At 43.8% G+C, this 19,325-nt stretch overlaps 1 long non-coding RNA gene across 1 annotated transcript; it reads left to right on the top strand.

The window, feature by feature from the left end:
- The first annotated feature begins 10,113 nt into the window (after window positions 1–10,113).
- On the top strand, window positions 10,114–18,329 carry LOC125327084. The gene is made up of 3 exons (XR_007204127.1): window positions 10,114–10,315; window positions 17,262–17,362; window positions 18,228–18,329. It is a non-coding gene; the product is annotated as an uncharacterized LOC125327084 (long non-coding RNA).
- The last annotated feature ends 996 nt before the right edge of the window (window positions 18,330–19,325 follow it).

Here is a 19,325-nt window from a genome sequence, read left to right as displayed (position 1 = left end):
TATGTAACTTCTGTTTCTGTCTGATTTTTTTTGGAGCTGTTTTTCCCAGCAAAAATAGAATGAAATCATGATGTTAGATGTGCAGCATAGCCTGTGTAGTGCTTGGACTGCCTGCTGCTTCATATTTATTAATTGAGAAATCCTTGGGCAAATTGCCACTCAAGCCACGGTGTTGATAAATTCAGGAGCTGCTGGCACTCCAGCAGCATGCAAAGAAGCTGAACGGGACTGATTACATTGTGCAGTTCTATCTGCAGAAGGTTGATTATATGGTTTGCTTCCTAATTAAATATCTAAGCATCCGTTTACTGAGGAAAGTGAAATTGAGGAATCGTCATTTACGGCAGCTTTGTGTGGAATAAGAGAGCCAATGTGAAAATTCCTGGACCACAAAGACATTGTATTGGCCAAGCCCTCTCCGAAAAGCTGCTTGGAGTGCAAATGCAGTTTTGCATAATGAACATATCCTAAACCTTGTCACTCACAAGAGTGAGATGAAATTGGATGTGGAAGAAGCAGTAAAATCAGCCTCTGTCTCAGCTTCTGGTACGGGCTGGGATGGAGCTCTGCTCATGAGCAAGAGTTGCCACAGCATCATTGTCTGCTGGCACATCACAGGGGCTGCCCAGAAAGCAGCAAAGGGACTTTCTGAAATGATGCCTCAGGGGATCAAAAATCACAATTCCAGAAATTAATCCTGAAGGATCGCGTGCAAGAGGCTCACCATTTAGAGTAGGAGAGGCATGGGGAGGGAGGGAGGGAAAATGTCTTCAGCACTATCTTTTCTCTTGTTCCCTCACCACTTTGTCACTCCCCCTTGATGCTGAATCAGACATTTACAGGCATATCCAAACATTAAAATTACCATATGGGCTCAGCAGGATATCTGGGAATGATTTCTCCCTTCACAGCCACACATTAGGTCTCATCCTGATCTTTAGCATTTAACAGCATTATTTCTAATGTGAATAATTAAAGTTAAATGGCACTGCAGTTTCTTCTGTGAAGGTGTTGTGGAAGCTAAAAGATGTTGCCATGAGAAAAAATTACTATAAATTAGCCATCTATATCTTTAAACATGATGATGAGAACACAGGAAAGTCTGGAAAAGGTTCTGGAGGACTCTGGGCACAGAGAGATGCTTCACTGTGTGAAGTCTATGACATTTAGAAATGAAATTGTATGATATGATTGCCTGTAATAGGGGACTGGATTTAATGCCTACTGCATCTTTTTTCTTCTCTGCCAGCATTTAGCAAGTCTCCAAAATCATTTCTTCGTTGTTGATTTTAAGGACTGTCATTTTGAGACAGTGCAATCTCCGTTAATGATGTCAATATCCTGTCTGGTCAGACGATGCCAGAGAAAAAAAGGTCACTAAAAAGTTTGAAGACCAGAGATAAAACAGGCTTTTTGCTTATTTTCATTTCACTTGGATGAACCTCTGCCTTGTTATTGTTGTTGCTGCTATTTTTCAGCTCAGCTCAGCTCAGCCTGGTATAGTTGATGGAAAAAGCGTGAGTGAACAATTAATGGAAAGAAAGGCTGAGAAGGACCAACATCACTGATGGTGATCCCAACAATGATTATTCTGCTTTATGATCTTACTTAAGTTCATATTTGGCCAAGCTGGGCTAAATCAGCACCTTTCATTGCATTTAACAGAGCTACTTCCATTTGTAGTTGAGGCCAGGTGAGGACCTACCAGACTGCTTCTCAAAAATCCACCTCTTATATCAAACATACAACCTTTCCTCCATTTTCCTTATAGCCCTTTGGTAGAAAGAAGGTCACCACATAAACACAGCCCATCATTACTGCGTCTGTGGTACAGCAGATGGTATTTGCAAAAATTAAGGGAATGATATAAGCACAAAACTATAGAAAAAGGCACAATCAATGCATGGGAAATGCAGACAGTTTAGCCCCAAATTTAGAGGTGAGAAGAATCTGGTCCACAACAGAGATGAAAAGAAATGACAAAAATAAACAAACTGAGTAGTACTGTACTGTTCAATATTATTACCCTACCAGGAACCCAAAATAAGTAATACTGAGGGTTGACTACATGTGCCTTTCTGTAAAAAATAGCATATGGTTTAAAGGAAACCATAGTCACATAAAGTTAGCAAGTTTATGTAAATAAAGAAAACAGATTCAGTAGAGACTTAAGAGCAAGTTTCTATAAGAATAAGTAGAGGCACAGAACCACAAATGGTTCCGTAATTCCCCAGGAGCTGGTTGGTGCTGATTGTGCTATTTAAGCGATGTGTCTTGTAGGTTACTAATGTGAGCAACAGTCTGCCTGCTGCATTTTAAATTACCAGCCACTGCCAGCCCATTGTTTTATGTGATTCCCCCTCTGAATAGATATATTTATTCATAAATAGCTGGCTGTTCAGTGAGTCTCCCTCTGCTTCGTGGAACTCACTAAACCGTATATTTCTTCAGTCAATTTGCACCAAACATTCCCTGTATGAGCTGCTGTGAGCTTCATTCAGTGACCAACAGTGGGTCACTATTTAGATTAGATTTTAGGAAGAAGTTCTTTACTCAAAGGGTGGTGAGACAGTTGAACAGGTTGCCCAGAGAAGCTGCCAATGCCCGAGCCCTGGAAGTGTGTAAGGCCACGTTGGATGGGACTTTGAGCAACCTAGAAGGTTGGCAGAAGGGGTCACTACCCATGGTGGGGAGGTAGAAATCATACAGGCTTTAAGGTCTCTTCCAGCCCAAGCCTTTCTATGTCTCAGTGATCTGTGAAGCCTGAAATAGGGTTAAAATTCAGTCACTAAATGTCGCAGTTGATCAGCAGACCTCTGTCAAGAGCAGAAGACCTCCACAGGGCATTAGAAGAAGCAGAAAGGCTAAAACTCCAGTGTGTTTATTGCATGCTGCAAAATGCTGTTATCTGAGGTAATTTCATGCACCACAGGTCCCATTGGTTTCTTTAAAAAAAAAAAAAAAGGGAGGCTTTAGGCAAATGAACGTTCTGGTGAAGGAACAGATGAGTTGCAGAGGTGATCTGGTGGCTCTCCACAGATGCCACCAGAGCTGGGCAGATTTAAGCATATTGAATATTAAGAACAAGTGCCCTGGATGGTGTCAGTGTTGCAGCCACAGTGGTGTCTGGGGCTGGGACGGGGTGTCTGAGCACAGCCTCCCTGTGTGCAAGGGCACCGTGCTGAGCCCATGGACCAGGAGCAGTGCCAGGGTGCCCGAGGGCAAGAGGCCACCTCTCCATTGCATAACACCAGGCAAGGGCATAAAAACAAGAAGGAGAATCCATCCATCTTTTCATAACCAGCATTATAGCTGCTCTGAGGCCTGGAAGGTGACAAAGCCATCATCGTAGTGATAGGACATTGCCAGCTGATGTCTGCAATGCTGTGACAGTGCATCCAAACCTAAAAATTTCATCACACAACACCACCCTCAGCCATGGGATCATACCAGGAGAAGAAGTTCAGATGAAGAACTTCACAGTCTGCACTGAAAAAACCAGAGCTGTCATAGGGCTGGTAAGGCTAAGGATTAATTCCTATTTTTATTCTCTTTCACTTGTGTCCTGCATTTGAACAAGAGTTGAATGCTTGGTGAGATGAAGGGTTCAGCATAGAGCATACATTTCTGAGCTGAGTTATTGCCTCTGGTGCCTGGAGCAAAAGTGCCCCCTGGGATATTTGACAGGATATAATATTTGACTTGACGATGGAAACAAAAGAAGTCCTCTCCATGGCAGCTTTAATCTCTTGAATTTACTGATAATTCACTCTTCTCCAATAAATCAAAATTCTACTTCACCCACTCAGATGTTGGTTCCGTGCACTGCTGACACACATGGAAATGCAAACCTCCCATAAAACTAAAAGAAGATGTAAGTTATGCTCTGATAAACAAAGAGAGACTTCAGAACAGGGTAAACAGCCTTAGTTTATATTTAAAATTAACACCCTGAAACACAGTAACAGAGAGAGATGTGTAAAGATGTGCTGATGCAGGGCTCATGCAGCTCACCTGGATAGTTCTACACTGAGGCTTCAATAGGGGGTCAGTTGTCCCTTTGGTAACCCCTTCTTGCCTTTCCCCTTGCAGCCCAGCAAACTCACCACAGAGAACTCACAGTCAGTGCAAGGTCACCCCAGAGACATCTCCCCCTCCTCTGCTTCCCAGAAATATCTATTAAAATGTCATTCTGGCCTTCAGGAAAAGCAATTTTCTCTGCCTTAGAGTAGGGTAGGTGTGATCCACCCATCTGCGTGGAGACATCTGCATCAGTACCAGTCCTCCCTGCTGTGAAAAGAGGAAAAAGCACGTACAGGATAGGGTTCACCTGCAGCTTATTTAATTTTAGGGCTTTAAATTAGGGAGGATGAATTGCCCCTAAAAGCACCTTTTGTCTCCCTTGACTGTAGTGGGGGCCTGGGGTGATGTTCTGAGCTGTGAGGCACCTGCCTGGCAGCAGATATCTGAGCAGCTGAATCCTGACCTTGCAGTAACTGAGAGAAAGTATTTTCTGGGGTGGGGGAAATCCTACACAGGGTGAAAGTGCTTGTGTTTTTACTCCATCCAGATGAGCAAGGATTTGCCAACTGGCTGATATGAAGGGGAGCTGAACCTTCCTGCATCTTTTCCAGTTTATGCTGGTGAGCATGGGAAGAAGCAGGAGAGAAAGGAAGGGTGTTGGGGTCCCTCCCCTGCCGTGTAGCCCTGGGAGAGGGGCCCTGAGGGCACAGACACGGGGTTTCCTGCCCCTGCTCAGCCTCGTTCCCATTGGTTGGTTTGTGTTCCCTGCGCGGGCAGAAGGACCCTTGGTCCCGTGACTGGAACAGTTCCTCAGCAGAGCTCCGGCCATGCGGCTGGAGGAATAAACATCTCTCTGAAACAGCTATCAAGAATCTGTCTGTCCATATATATTTCCTTTCCACGGGACTCCTGGTTTGGTATATGCGTGTTGCAGGATCCCCACTGCAACAAATGGTGGAGATTTGTGAGCAGAACGATCCCCGATCCCTAAGCGACTGATTTGTGTGAGTAAACCCTGGAAACTTTGGATTCCTCTTCTTGGTTTTGCTTTGCTATTCCATATCTAAACTATGGAGGAACCGTGGGAAGACTCTTGGCTCTCAGAGCCGCATATGGACATTTATCTTAAACTTAAAATGATTCTTGAACAACGATTTGTAAATTTTAGCTTGATTCAAGCTCAAAAAGAACTGAAACACTTCCTGGCATGGTTGTTTAAGAACTTTTTCTATGTTTCTTGGGATTTAATTCTTACCAAGGGCTTTTGGAAAACCGTTTGGACACAGTTAATACTGGAGTCAAAATATATGCCGATGGAAGAATATTTTCGTGAATATTATTTAGTTACCGAGACTGTTGAGCAATGTCAGCTGTGTCCTGGCGAAGGGAAGCCTGGCGCAGGGACCGTGCGGCCCAGGCCACGTGCACCGAGCGCTCTGAGAGCAGCAGCGAGGCAGTTCCCGCGCGCGGGCGGAGCCACGCGAGCCGCAGTGTCGGTGGCGGAGCGAGGAGCGGCAGGAGCGGCGGGACCCGCACGGCCCAGCACAGCGCGTGGTGGAGCGAGCCCCGTGAACGCCCGACCGAGAGGGGCGGCGCGTGGGCGGCGGCTGGCGGCGATGGCGGTGGAGCGGAGCCGCGCCCAGCCGAGACGCGCGCTGGAGCGGGGCGCGGGGGAGTCATCGCTCGGGGGCCCGGCCGAGACGTGGGTGCAGCGCCCGGCAGCGGCAGCGAAGCTGCGACCAGAGGAGGCGACGCACGGAGAACTGAGCGGCGTGGCCCGGCCCGGCCCGCGCAGCCCCGAACGTGACCCCGGGAAGAGCGCGCAGGCACCAGCAGCTCCGACAATTCCAACATGGGAGCGACCGAAGGAGAGAACAAAGACGCAGCGAGACAGAAAACAGCAGCCACTCGGAAAAAGGAAAAGATCATAGTAACTAAGACCTTAGGGATAGTAAAATGGTATAATGTTAAACAAAATTATGGTTTTATAACAAGGTGTGACAACCAGCAAGACATATTCGTGCATAGAACTGCTATTAAGAAGAATAACCCTGAAAAATGGATCCCAAGCTTGGGAGATGGAGAGGTGGTGGAATTTAATATTGTACTAGGGAGAAAAGGGTTACAAGCATCGCAGGTCACTGGGCCTGATGGTGTTTCTGTAAAAGGCAGTATATATGCAAAAAATCGTAGTCATGTTAGACAATATCTCCATTGTAAGCCCCCCCTACAGTTTCCCTTTCCTAATCCCACCTTTCCCTTTTACCCTATGTCCTATTACCCCCAGTGTATTCCCAATCCGTTTTTTCATCCATGGTTTCCCTCACAAAACCATGCTTTTGCCAATTGTTTCCCCAAAAATCCCTTTCCAATGCCGAGTGGGGGATGAAAAGGGGGAGGGAAGAAGTTAAACCCTCTCCTGCCTCAGTTTCCCCACAAAGCATGCTCAGAGTTCTGTCTCCCTTCTGTCAGCCCTAAGATGTTCCAGAGAATCTGTTTGGACATTTAAAGACTCAGGAGGGTGGCTTGTTTTGTCTTGAAACGGTCCTTGTTATGTTTATCCAGTTGTTTTCATTCTCCTTTTATTAAAATGAAACGGGTGAGGTGTTGGGGTCCCTCCCCTGCCGTGTAGCCCTGGGAGAGGGGCCCTGAGGGCACAGACACGGGGCTTCCCTGCCCCTGCTCAGCCTCGTTCCCGTTGGTTGGTTTGTGTTCCCTGCGCGGGCAGAAGGACCCTTGGTCCCGTGACTGGAACAGTTCCTCAGCAGAGCCCCGGCCATGCGGCTGGAGAAATAAACATCTCTCTGAAACAGCTATCAAGAATCTGTCTGTCCATATATATTTCCTTTCCACGGGACTCCTGGTTTGATATATGCGTGTTGCAGGATCCCCACTGCAACAGAAGGGGATGCTGCACTTAGAACATGAGAGCTCATGTGTCATAAGCATTGAGGGAAATACAGAGAAGTCCTGGCCCATGCCTGATTTCCAGACAGAGCACGTGAACCCTCACAGCCTGCAGTTCCCAAGGCAGCTGAACATGACGTGTGTCCAGCAGTGAAACCAGTGACACTGGCTCCTGCATTGACCCATTCCCACTCCGAGTGGAACCCCGTCCGTGTGTCTCCTCAGCTACACAGAACTCAGATATCTAACCTAAGGCAGGCATCGTGGCTCCCTGCAGAAAGCTATTAGCTCCCCCCTACCCCAGGAAACAGCTTATCAGCTCATCTGTTTTAGAGCTCTTGGAATGGGATGAGGATGGTGCTTTCTGTGACTGCCTGCACCTCTCCTGGCTGATTATTCCACCTGCTAAGGAGGATAAATGCCTCTAAATGAAACTCAGCGAAATACTGAGAGCATTTCAAATGCCCCCTGCAGAAAGCAGACTGAGGGCAAATTTAGCCCATCCACCCACAAGATGGCAATCCTTGTTGGGGAAACCCTCTGTTCCTTCCTATTATCCCAGACCTTGCAGGGAGTCTGGGAGGTGAGGGGGAGTTTGCAGGTCTCAGTGAGGGGTGTCTGGAGCTGGAAGCCCAGCAAACAGAACAGACTGATGAAAACCTGCCTGTGTTAATTTATCCTGGGGTCTCAGCTCTCCCTAAATCAGCAATCTGTACAACCAGCCACAGCCTGCTTGCATGTTCCTATGTATCAAATGAGAATGAAATGTTGGTGGAAGAGCTGAATTTCATGCACTAATTCAACAAGAAGCCTGGTTGAAGAGATGTCAAATTTAAGTGTCTCCCTTCCTCCAGCTGCCCCGTTCCAGTGGCAAACTGGGGCACAGTCAGCTTTCCATAGCACAGGGCAGGGTATGCAGGAGCTGGGGTGATGTGCAGACTCAGGCTGCTGGCCAGGCACAGCCAAAATGCAAAATGCCCCGTCCCCTCCATGCACTTGCTTTGTATGGGCAAGGAGCTGTTGTGCGTGACAGATGAGAGCTGCAAAGCACGCAGGTCAGCGCTGTGGCCAGGGTCAGTACTATTTCAATGGCTGGAGATGCTCTAATTATAGTGTTGGGAAGGCTGGAATCTTCCAGGTTCTATATGGAAATAATGCAACAAGGGAATTGCAGAGTAAAGACACTTGTTTTGTTCTTGGTCGCTTAACTCAGGAACAAAGCCTTTGAGGAAGGAACAGCAAATTTAAGGTTATAATTCAGTCCCAGGAATACTGAACATATATATATAATTAGACAGAGAAAAAAAAATCAAGGCAGCCTTGTGTTTATCGCACTAGCTCCTTCTCCTGTGCTTTTGGCACTGTGTGTTTCCAGCTGAGCTCCAGGCAGTTGACTGGGCGGTAAAATATCCTTCAGCATACAAACAGCCGAGGAAGCCCTGCTGCTCACTCACACACAGAGCCTTTGGTGGGTGCTCAGGCAAGTACAAGGCTTTATATGTATTGCACTACTCCTCTCTGCTACCTGCTCCACACTCTGCTCTGCCTCACTGCAAAACTTTCACAGGGCTGCTCTTCAGTGTTATGGGATTTATGGCAGCATTTCCCACAGGTTTTATGACCTGATTATTCTTAGGATGTTTTCCCTGGATAGTTGTGCACTTCACAGCCTGCAGAAGCCTTTGCTTGAAGCATCTCAGAGCGGTCACTTGCCTTTGGTAGCAGGCGAATTTTAGGAGGTGGGATGAGCAGTAAATTGACCCCAGCACTCAGCTCTGCTCTTGCATTTATGAGAGGGCGAGTCAATTTGCAACCTGGTGCCTCCACTTCCCATCCTGGTCGATAGGAAAAGCAGTACAGAGCCAGTTGAGTACAATATTCTTGGACACTTTGACCAACACAGCAATCAGAAATGGGAAATAGACCCCTCGATATCACTCACAATCCACCTCCTGGGACTGCTGCCTGCTTCTTGTCTGCACCAGCTTTCCCCATGCCTTGCTGTTCCAGGGTCTCCCCATTTCAGAGATCCTCATGCCTCCATGACACACCTCCACCTCTCCTGTGCTTCAGCAACCTCTCCTCCAACTATCTTTTTTCACAAGCTTAGTGGAGCGTATTACCTCCATTTTCCTTCTCCCCTCCTCCAGGGATTCCTCCTGTTAATTACTTCAACTTAGGCAGCTTCCCATCCCCTCTCCTGTGCCCACCACAGCAGCCAGGGCACTGCCTGCCTTACCATGAGTAGCTCAGTCAGTGATTTCCCCCAGCTATTCCTACTAGAAGAGAGGTTATTTCCCATTTTTTCTCTAGTTATGTGAACATTCACATCACGTATGATGGCGATTGGTTTTTTTTAATTTAAAAGTAGGAAAGTGCTGGCAACCAATATCTGGTGTAATGACAGAGCATTGGAGAAGCACTAAGGACAAGTTTTGATCTGTATACTCTGATACTGTTCCTCAGGCAGGGATCAACCCCTTAAAATCAGAGACACTATAAACAATTTACAGTAAATACAGCTAAAATCAAATACACTAATACTCTTTCATTTTATCCAAGACAGGGTTTAGTCAAATCCAAGCCAAATTTACCCCAGATGTAACTCCAGTAACAGCAGTAAACATTGGACCAGAGAGGAACTCAGTTCATTTGCTTTACCTTACTTTATGGAAACAGCAAAACTGCTAATGCAAGCAGAATTGCAAGGGAGGGTACAAGTTCATAGCAGTCCCCTCTCCATGGTCACCATGGCTATTTGTGCTTTTTTTCACTCTACTTACAAATTATTAAGCATATTGACCACAGCTCCGTGTTTTGAAATTAAGAATGCAAAGAATCCATTTTTATTACTTTTTTAACCTTTTTCATTTAACCTGGCAATAAAACTACTCAGCTGTGTGGTGAAATCTCAATTAAATTTGCCTCTCCCAGAGCCACAGAGTCAAATGCTCCAGTAGTTATCGAAGTTGGTTTCCCTGTCAAAGCTGTGCTGTGTTATCAGATTCTGTTATTCAGTACATAGATCCCTCCTTTCCAGCAAGCATCATTTCAGGAGGTGCTTTGAAAGCTTTCGGGCTCTCCCAGTGATTGCTTCTCTTTTCTTTCACAGCAATTACAGTGTCTTCATTTAATTTCAATGGAAACTTTAGTGTTTTAGACCTTGCCCATGTAGCTGAATGCTCATCTCTGGATCTTATTTCCAGTCCTCAGGAGGACCGGTTTTGATGACCTAGTCTGATTACAGCATCTTTGACAGCTTTAAAGGAATTTGCGCTGGGGAAGAAGACAGCTGCTCCTCTGATGAGGGATTTTTCTGAGCAGGCCTCCCAAGCCAGACATGCCAGTGTGAGAGGCTGCCTACGTTTTTCATCGTGACCAACAGGTATGTCTAAAAAAGGTTGTGTGTTCTTGGCTACACAGGCCAGTGTGGAGAGAGCCTCTGTCATTAAACTGCTTAACCTGTTTCTGTCAAAACACTGCAGCTTCTTGGCTTCTTTTCCCTTATGTTCTATATTCAGCCTCTCTGAAAGCTGTGGGCCAAATCTTTTTTTTGGTGTAAAGTGTCATTGCTCCTTCTGTTTATACCGACTGCAGAGTGGGAACAGTCTCTTTGCCAGTATCTGCAGCTCTTGTACAGCTCTGGTCTTAAACAAGACTGCTGAATTTGAGCATGATATTCATGAATAATAGTAACCCTTATTAGGAGCTGCAATAAACTACCTCATCAGACTTTTTAGAATTGAATCAGTATAAAAGCAATATGATAATTGTTTCCCCTAAAGCCCATTTTTTCATGAATGTTGAAAACAAGATTAACAACATTTCAAATCCCAAACAACCCATTTTACCCTCAGAAAGAAGGTCTGATCTGCTTAACATGGTGTGGATCAAGAAAGCTCCATGTTCCCTTCCTAATGACATTCCCAAACCCGGGAATTAAACTCTATTTTGCTCAGATAAAACACCTAGAGTGAATAGGTCATGATTTAGACAGGAATGTTTTGCAATAAAAGATTTTGACAAATACCTGAATTTACAAAGTTCTATATCTTCATCCTGGAGCAGCTACTTTACTTTTTGGGGAGCAAATAAAGTAAAGATTTCAGATAGGAAGGCCAGAACTAGCACTGCATGAACTGGGGTAGTGCCCAAGATTTGGGAGAATTCATCCCCAAGACATCTTCAGGCTTGGTTTTGTAAAAGAGATAAGTAGACGGCTTGGAGTTCTGAGAGGTGTTTGGTACATGGAGCACTAACTTCTCCTCTCCAGTGCCAGCCTGTTTCCACCAAATGCTGCCCCAAATTTGAACTCTGAACTGAGAAGTAAAGGTGACAGCTACCAATGCCACCTGCTCCAAATTCTCCAAATTCTCTCCTCCTCTGTATTTTTTATTTATATTTCATATTCCCAGGAAAAAAAAACTTTAAAAAAAAAAAAAGAAAGGAAGCAGTGTCATTTTGCTGCCTAGCAGTTATTTGATTTGTATTTGGTAAAGGCAAAGGAGCTGAAGGTGTCCTTTCTGAAATGACAACGGGGAGCACAGAAGAGAGCAAACCCACCAGCTTTGATTAACTTAGCACTTCTTAGTCTACATCTCTGACACTGATGCTGGCTCACACCGGATCCTCTCGAAGACATGACAGAGTGGTGGCTCCTGGAGCATCCCTTGCTAATAACCTTTTGGCCTGGGTTGTCAAATATACCACTGAAGAAGCTGACACTATTTCCCAGTTCTGGCATTATCCACACAGCAAGTAACAAAGCTTGCCAGAAGCGGGAGTGTCAGGAAAAGGTGTTTCAGGTCTACAGCTTCATAAGTGTCACAGAGGCAGGAGACCACTTCTGGGAAGGAGGAGTGGTGGTGTCACTTTTCCATCATCTTCACTTTAGAGCAAAGAGCCTTTTGGCCCAGTATGCTCCCTAAAGGATCTAATATTTTCCAGATTTCCAATACGTCGGGAGAAACCTAACAATAGGTAGGAAGTATAGGAACACTCCAGTCTCAAAACGTCTCCCAGAAATGCTTGCTAGAGTGGGTTCAATGCATGAAAGAGAGAATGCAAGACACTGAACTAGCCCTGTGTACCCAAAATTTTTGTCTTTGTCAGGGAACAGCCATGTAGTCAGAATCACATAATAGACCAAGAGCTCAACTTCCATGCACCTCCCCTCAGACACTATTTCAGCATCTCCACAGCTGTCTGTCCCATGAAGCTTTATTCCTTGCCTTTGCATTTCTCTGGCTTTAAAAGAAAAGGCAAAATAATTTCCATTGTTTCATTGAGGAGACTGATTGAAGGGCTCATACATTTGAGACGACGAAAAATATGCCAATGAAAAAGCTCCACATCAGAAAAAAAATGCATTTGTTGAAGCAGAGATGATTCTGACCATCATATTAATTTAAGCTGAGAGGTTTCCTGGTCCCGGACCAAATTTCTGATGAGAACGAAGGAAAGAATGGGGGAGAAAGAGAGAGAGCTAAGATGTTAGAAGGTAGCTAATAAGAAGGTGCATCCTAGGGGCATTGCACTTGAAGGTTCTGATTCAAACCTGCCAGGGGTCAGAGCCAGACCCTGGTTTCCTACTCTATTCTAAAAGCACATCCTGCTCTCAGCTACCTCATTGTAAAACAAATTGTCTAGTTGTGAGCAGGACCCTCCAACTCTCTTGAAGGAATGCCAAAGGATGCTCTGCTTTGGAATGAAAGCACAACTTAAATATTCAGCTTGCCTCTGCAAAACATGACTGGCTTTCAACCTGACTTATCTGTGTAGCCTAATGCCAACAAGGGTACTTTGATGTTCTGCCTGAATTTTCCCTTGCTTATTTTCTTTACCTCATCTTAAATTGAGATGAAATTGAATATAAGCTGCAGAAGCACTCAGCCAGTTTTGGATTTAGTACCAATTACTTTTTTGTTAAACCTGCTTGTTTTTCTCTGAAATCACCAGTCTCCAGGGCTTGGAGAGGTGGAGGAGAGAGACTAATACTAATTAGAAAAACAAAGGTCATCATTAATAGGCTTAACATTAATATAAAGCATCTCCCAATGACAGAGGGATTTGCCACTTTCTTTTTATAATTTTTATCGTCCAATATCATCATCCAAATGCTTTCCAATTCATGCTTTTTTTTTACTCCTTTGGGCTTTTGTTACACTTCAATCTGCTTTTTTCTCCATTTTTCTGTTCTTCTTTCATGTCCTTAATCTAATCTAATCCTCTTCCAAGGTGACACTGCAAATGGAGCTCAAGAGCGTTTACATCAGTGCCCTCAAATCATGTTATGTAGTTGCCTGCATCTAGGTGCTTTGTGATTCCCTTGGCTTCTTCCCATTGCTGTCAGCCCTGCTTGCTGCCCCTCTTAGGGCCAGTTTGGCATTAATGGCTGCCAGGTTTCTAAAATCCTTTCAGGACAGACGGTGGCTCACTGAAGTCAATTGGAGACTTTTGATACCTGGGATTAAGACAAGACCACTAATCCCCTTTTGAGGCTATACCCTGTGGTCAGCCTAGCTGGATTTCTCCTCAGGTCAATGCTCACCTAGGAAAGCAGGCAGGAAGCCCCAAAGAACACAACATCAAGCACAGAGTGATTACTGCTAAAATAGAGCTCCTGAAGATAATTCCACTTTCCCTGTTTCTCAGGGGTTTTTCTTGCATGCCTTTTCTCTTTTATACCAGCTTAGATGTCCTCCTGCTTGCAGTGGGTTTCTACTCTATCATCTCATGGCTGATGGCAGCCCTGCCATCAACAGCAGCCCAAATGCTTTAGGCAGAGGTTCCAGTTCCACTATTTTTTGTTCCTAAAATACAATGAGCATGACTCAGAATGACCTCACTCGCTCCAGCCCTGTCCATCTCCCACATCCCACATCAATAGGACTGACTGATTTAGAATCAGTGAGCCAACAGCAGATATTAGCATTTGGTAACTTGGTAACTCTTATTCAATCAATACATGCTTTACATTTAAGGTCCCAGTGACAGGATGATCAGAACAAATTAGAAAATCTCAGGTAGAATAAACCTAATGGCTATGGGACATTTGTAAAATAAAAAATGCATGTTGAATCACAAATAATAACTTGGCTGCAATATCAGGAGTCTAATTATGAAATGGATGTGGAATCATTCTGTAACTATTTAGAAAGTTCATTTCAGCAGCCAGAAATTCTCTCTGTGTTTACTATATATCATCACAGGTCCTTTGTGGTTATTTGTAACATCTACCCAGAAAGACTCATGAATAAGAGAGGCAATTTTAAGAAACGGAGACAGATCCATGCCTTTTATAAGTCAATGGACTCATGCCAGGGATGAATTGAGACCAGGTTCCTCAACAGAGTTAAATCACTTCCAGTCAGTCCAAAAAGAGCAGAGATTGCTCTGCCCTGCAGCAGGGATGTTCTCATTATAATGCAAAACCCTACAACACTTCTGCTCAGTGCTTCTATCTTTGCATTAGAAAAGAGCCCAGTTCAAAACCAGTACAAACCTGTGCACATTGTGGATTTTAAACTGGTGCCACAGCTCCAGGAAGATGACCATCACTTTGATCACCACCTGCTACATGGTCCCCACGTACTCGGCACTGGTGAGGCTGCACCTTGAATCCTGTTTTCAGTTTTAAGCCCCTCACTACAAGAAAGACATTGAGGTGCTGGAGCAAGTCCAGAGAAGGGCAATGGATCTGGGGAAGGTTCTGGAGCACAAGTCTTATGAGAAGCAGCTGAGAAAGCAGCTCCAGTTTAGACCAGAAAAAATATGGCTCAGGGCAAACCATATCACTCCCTAAAACTACCTGAACAAAGGTTGTAGATGGGGGGTGCTGGCCTCATCTCCCAATTAACAAGAAATAGAGCAAGAGGAAATGACCTCAGATTGCACCAGGGGAGGTTAGATTGGATATAAGGAAAAATTTCTTCACCAAAAGGCTTGTCAAGCAGTGGAACAGACTGCCCAGGGAAGCCGCTGAGACACCACCCCTGGAGGTATTTAAAAAACGTTTAGATGTGGCACTTGGGGACATGATCTAGTGGTGGCCTTGGCAGTGCTGGGTTGGACTCACTGACCTCGAAGATCTTTTCCAACCTAAATTATTCTGTGATTCTACATCTGCAAATAAAGCCACAGCTCTGCCTTCAGAAGTGAATTCCGTTGTGATGGATCAGATGGCCACAAGCAGTAATACCACCCCTAATTTAAAACAGGTCCTGGATGAATGGCCCAGATCTGCCTACCTGCATCCAAGGGGTACTTACAGATCTGTGTGAGCATGAAAACTTCCAGCACTGGGTAGTAATAGCTAAAGGGCAAAGAGGTCCCACCAGAAGGATAATCCTGTGGGTCCTTCATGGAGCACCACAGGGACTGTTGGTGCTGCACCTTGCACTGACCACAACTGCCCTTCCTTGGGGAAAAACACACCTGGATATGCAGCTCTCTGGGCATCACAGGAGCTAAGAGATATACAGGAAGGAAAACTGATTGTTTTCATCCTGGCTGGCTACAGACACCAAGCGTTACCAGATCATCTTCCCATTCAGAGCTCTGTTTCCATTATGCTTTGTTGTTGATCTTTTTTCCCCAACTCCACAAAAATGCCTCATTTTGGAGTGACCACCAGACAACAGATTAATCATGACCCTTCTGGATGTGGAATGGAAACATGCAGTTCAAAGAGCTTTTTTTGTCTTGAGGCTGGGATTTACCCCGTGCTTTCTTTACTGGAAGGCTGAGGAGACGAAATGGTGCCGTATGACATCTCATGGGTGTCCCACAACTTTCAGCAGTAAATCTGTTTCTCCAGAGGCAGAAAAAGGAAGGAGGCAACAGCTAATTATACTCTGTGGGGCAATTTGCTGTTTTATTTCCTGATGTACTCCCTGACTAGTGGAAAATCACTCTTGGCAAACACAAAACTTGCTCTGCTTCCAAAAGGGGCATCTCTAAATTATTAATCAAGAGTACACAGAACCACGAAAGCGGGAATATTGAACAAAGGCTCAATTGACACTCTGGAAGTTGAGGAAGATATGGAAGACTCCCCTCTAATTTATTTATTCCTTTTCTGTTCTGTTATCCTGATATGCTGCTTCCAGTTACCACTGCACCCCACACTGTATGGTATTACGTGATTTTGTTTTCAGATTGTTGGAGATAAAGTTACTTCATTATTAATATATATGCACTGTGCATATCCATAAATATTGAATATATACGTGTGTGTAAATCTACTGGAAGTGTTAATAGTTAAGATAAACGAAGTCCATTATTGCAATGAGTGACTATTTCTATAACCCTATTTGCAATAAAAGCAGATTCAATGATATGAGAAAATTGCTAGGTTTCAGAATAATTGAAGGAGCCCAGACGAGTCCCCACAAAGGCATCATTTACAGAGTACTTTGCTTGTCTAAAATATTTATTCCCACAGAAGGAAATGGAAAAACAGTTCATATGGTTACATGGCTATCCTCTGAGTGTAAAATAGTTTTATCATGTTATGTTTATTTCCTAGACATCTTCCACTGGGGTATTGCAGAAAAAATACTGGCAGTGCAGTTAATTCCTTTGTGTGGACTGTTCATATTTATTCTCCGGGAAGTCAATCATGTTTTGTTCGGGCTTGTTCTGTTTTTCTGCTGAGCAAACACTTAAGTAGCCCTTTTCTTGTAAAAACTTATTTGCATATACAATGTACACCATTCAATGTCAGTGCTACACAGAGAGTTGAAATGCTTTTGCTTTCCCTCCTATGTACCAAGGGAAGTAGTGTATTTCTTGATGAAAATGTTGGTGTTGCTCTTTAAGATTGCAGTATATTGTTCGTGTTTAAGGACTACATCAGTAGTTATAGATAATTTCAGTTTGTCTTGTATTGAAAGCCTGGATAGATTTTTACTATTAAATGTTCACAGCAAAATGCTTCCAAGCAATCTACAAAGAATTACTCCCAGCAATTATCCACTGAATAAATCTGAATAATGAATACATTCACAAAAGTCACTATCTATTTGTGAACATATCTGAAAGAAATAGAGGTGACACTCACAAGCTAAATAATTCATTTATGAATTATTTCTCCAGCTTTGTTTCTGACATATTTTGCATGAAGTGGGATCAAAGCTTAGATGAAAAATTACTTTAAAAAGAAGGGCACTATTAAAGGAAATTCTTCCAGCTTCTAATGCAGAAATCATCCCACTATGGTAACTATTACTTATTACCAGTGATTTCAGAGGCTAGAGAAGTTATTTTCCTGGATTCTTTTGCTTTAAGCATTAGGCTGTGTTTTATTCCTAACATATATCCAATTTTAGGTTGTTAAACTACAATCAAAAGCACTTAGTACAAATGGAGCTGTCCCTGTTACGACATTTGAACTCCTGACATCTTTATCCACTGGAACTTGAGTGCCCAGGTAACTACTAATTATTCAAGCATTTACAATCATTACTACCAATATAATTAGCACATCTTGAGATAAAAATGAGAATGCCACTATGAAATTATCATTCCTGGCATTTAGATAGCAATCTTTCATGAAAACATTTATAAGCTGCCCAATTATTTTCAATCAAACAAAAAAATTGTTTGCATTTAAGGGGAATCAAGAACTGAAAAGAAATGGTTTCTGGCAGCAAAAGTTATAAATGTTGTTTCCATATGTCCATTTCTTGAATACAACAAATCCCATCAACTTCTGCATTGGGTTTTTTGAGGTTTGATTTTTTTTTTTTTTTTTTTTTTTTTTTTTTTTTTTTTTTTTGAGAGAGAGGAATTACCAAAATATCTTTGACCAAATACTTAGAAAACTGGGAAACCTTGCTTTTGCTTTCAACAAAGCCAGGTTCCGTGAAAAGAACAGGAACAAGGTTTTTCACTCAGGTCTAAAAGTTGACAAGCTCAGTGCCGCGCTCTGCAGGAATAAGAGGCTGCACAAGACCTTCTTATGTGTCTTGCTGAGTGACACTAGTAAAAAAAAATGAGACAATTCCCATGGAGAAAGTCGAAGTGAGATGAGGACTAGAGTTTGACTTCCCTCTTCCCACCTCCATCAGTTTTGCTGGCCAAAACAGGCAGGTAATTTCCTTCTTACATGAATTAGGAGCAAGTGATTATTACAATAGGAGGAAGAAGGAGCCAGAGAAGCCTGGGACCATAGTTTGACAGGTTTTGTCACCTTTCTGTCTAGGACCTACTAGGAACAAAATTTTGAAGTATGCCTTCTCCCCACCAAAAGCCATCCTAGAAATTCTGAAATAACTTCTGTGTAACACTTGCAGGACACAGCAGAGAGGGGATTTTGGGAGCATTTCACAAGGCCTGCAGCTGTGAGCTGGTTTCAGCATGAGGAAAAGCCCTCCATCACCCCAATGCACAGGAAAGAGAAGGTAAGGTAACTCTCTCCAAGGGGCTTTTAGATATGGTGCATTCAGTGGAGAGCCCTAGACTAGCAAAATCTGCTCCTCTCCACGTGGATGCTGATGTGACTAAGGGCAGGCCTGGGGACAGAGGACCAATGCAGAGGTGGAGCTGCAGGAGGGCAGCAAGTCCTGAGGGCTCTGCTGACCCCACATCAGCCACAGAAGCCTCCTCTGCTGCTCTGGCTCAGTTTTCTCTGGGGAAGGACCCCAACCCTTTCCATTTACTCACCCATTCCCCATATCCCTGAAAGGAAGGTTAAATAAGCAGTGAAGCCTGTATGAGCATCTTGCAACCCTCACTGCACTGCAGAACAAGGGCCAGCCTGAGCATGCCATGGGAGAATCCATTGAACCACCTGCTAAAAAACCAAATAATGTACATTACATGCAACACAGAAAATAAATAGCTCCAGGAAAAGAACCAAAAAAAAAAAAAAAGCACAAGCTTATGCTTGCAGGGACAGTAAACCAGTGTATTTCAGCAGTCATGGCAGGTATTTCTGACTAAAAATTGTGTATTTGATGATGCCGAGCCTTCAGCATTTGATAAGGGGCTTTTAAAGCCTCTTGAACAGTAAATCACCTCTCTTTCTATCAATAATCTTATTATAATATCAGTAGAAATGCCAAATGTTTAAATCCTACTTTATTACTACAATAATGGATTTAATTTGTAAAACATATGAAGTGAGGCCGTAACTGTTCTGGAGGGAGATATCTGTCATCCCACTATATTTATATAATTTTCTGATGGCTTTACCCACATATTTTGAATGGATGAAGGATTAAAAGCAATCCCACTTGCAAGATTTTTGTGATTGGGAATGGATTCTGGAAAGGAAATCAACATAACCACAGAAATGAAGCAATTGTTATTAAAAAAACCATCCTCAACGTCGCATTCATGCAAAATAAATATGTAGGTGTTTGTCTGTGACTTGCTCCATTGAGGCCCTC

Source organism: Corvus hawaiiensis, chromosome 6, assembly GCF_020740725.1.
Source record: "Corvus hawaiiensis isolate bCorHaw1 chromosome 6, bCorHaw1.pri.cur, whole genome shotgun sequence".
In the NCBI taxonomy this organism is placed as follows: domain Eukaryota; kingdom Metazoa; phylum Chordata; class Aves; order Passeriformes; family Corvidae; genus Corvus; species Corvus hawaiiensis.
Note: the sequence above shows the minus strand (reverse complement) of the source record. Positions and strands in the feature narration are given on the sequence as shown.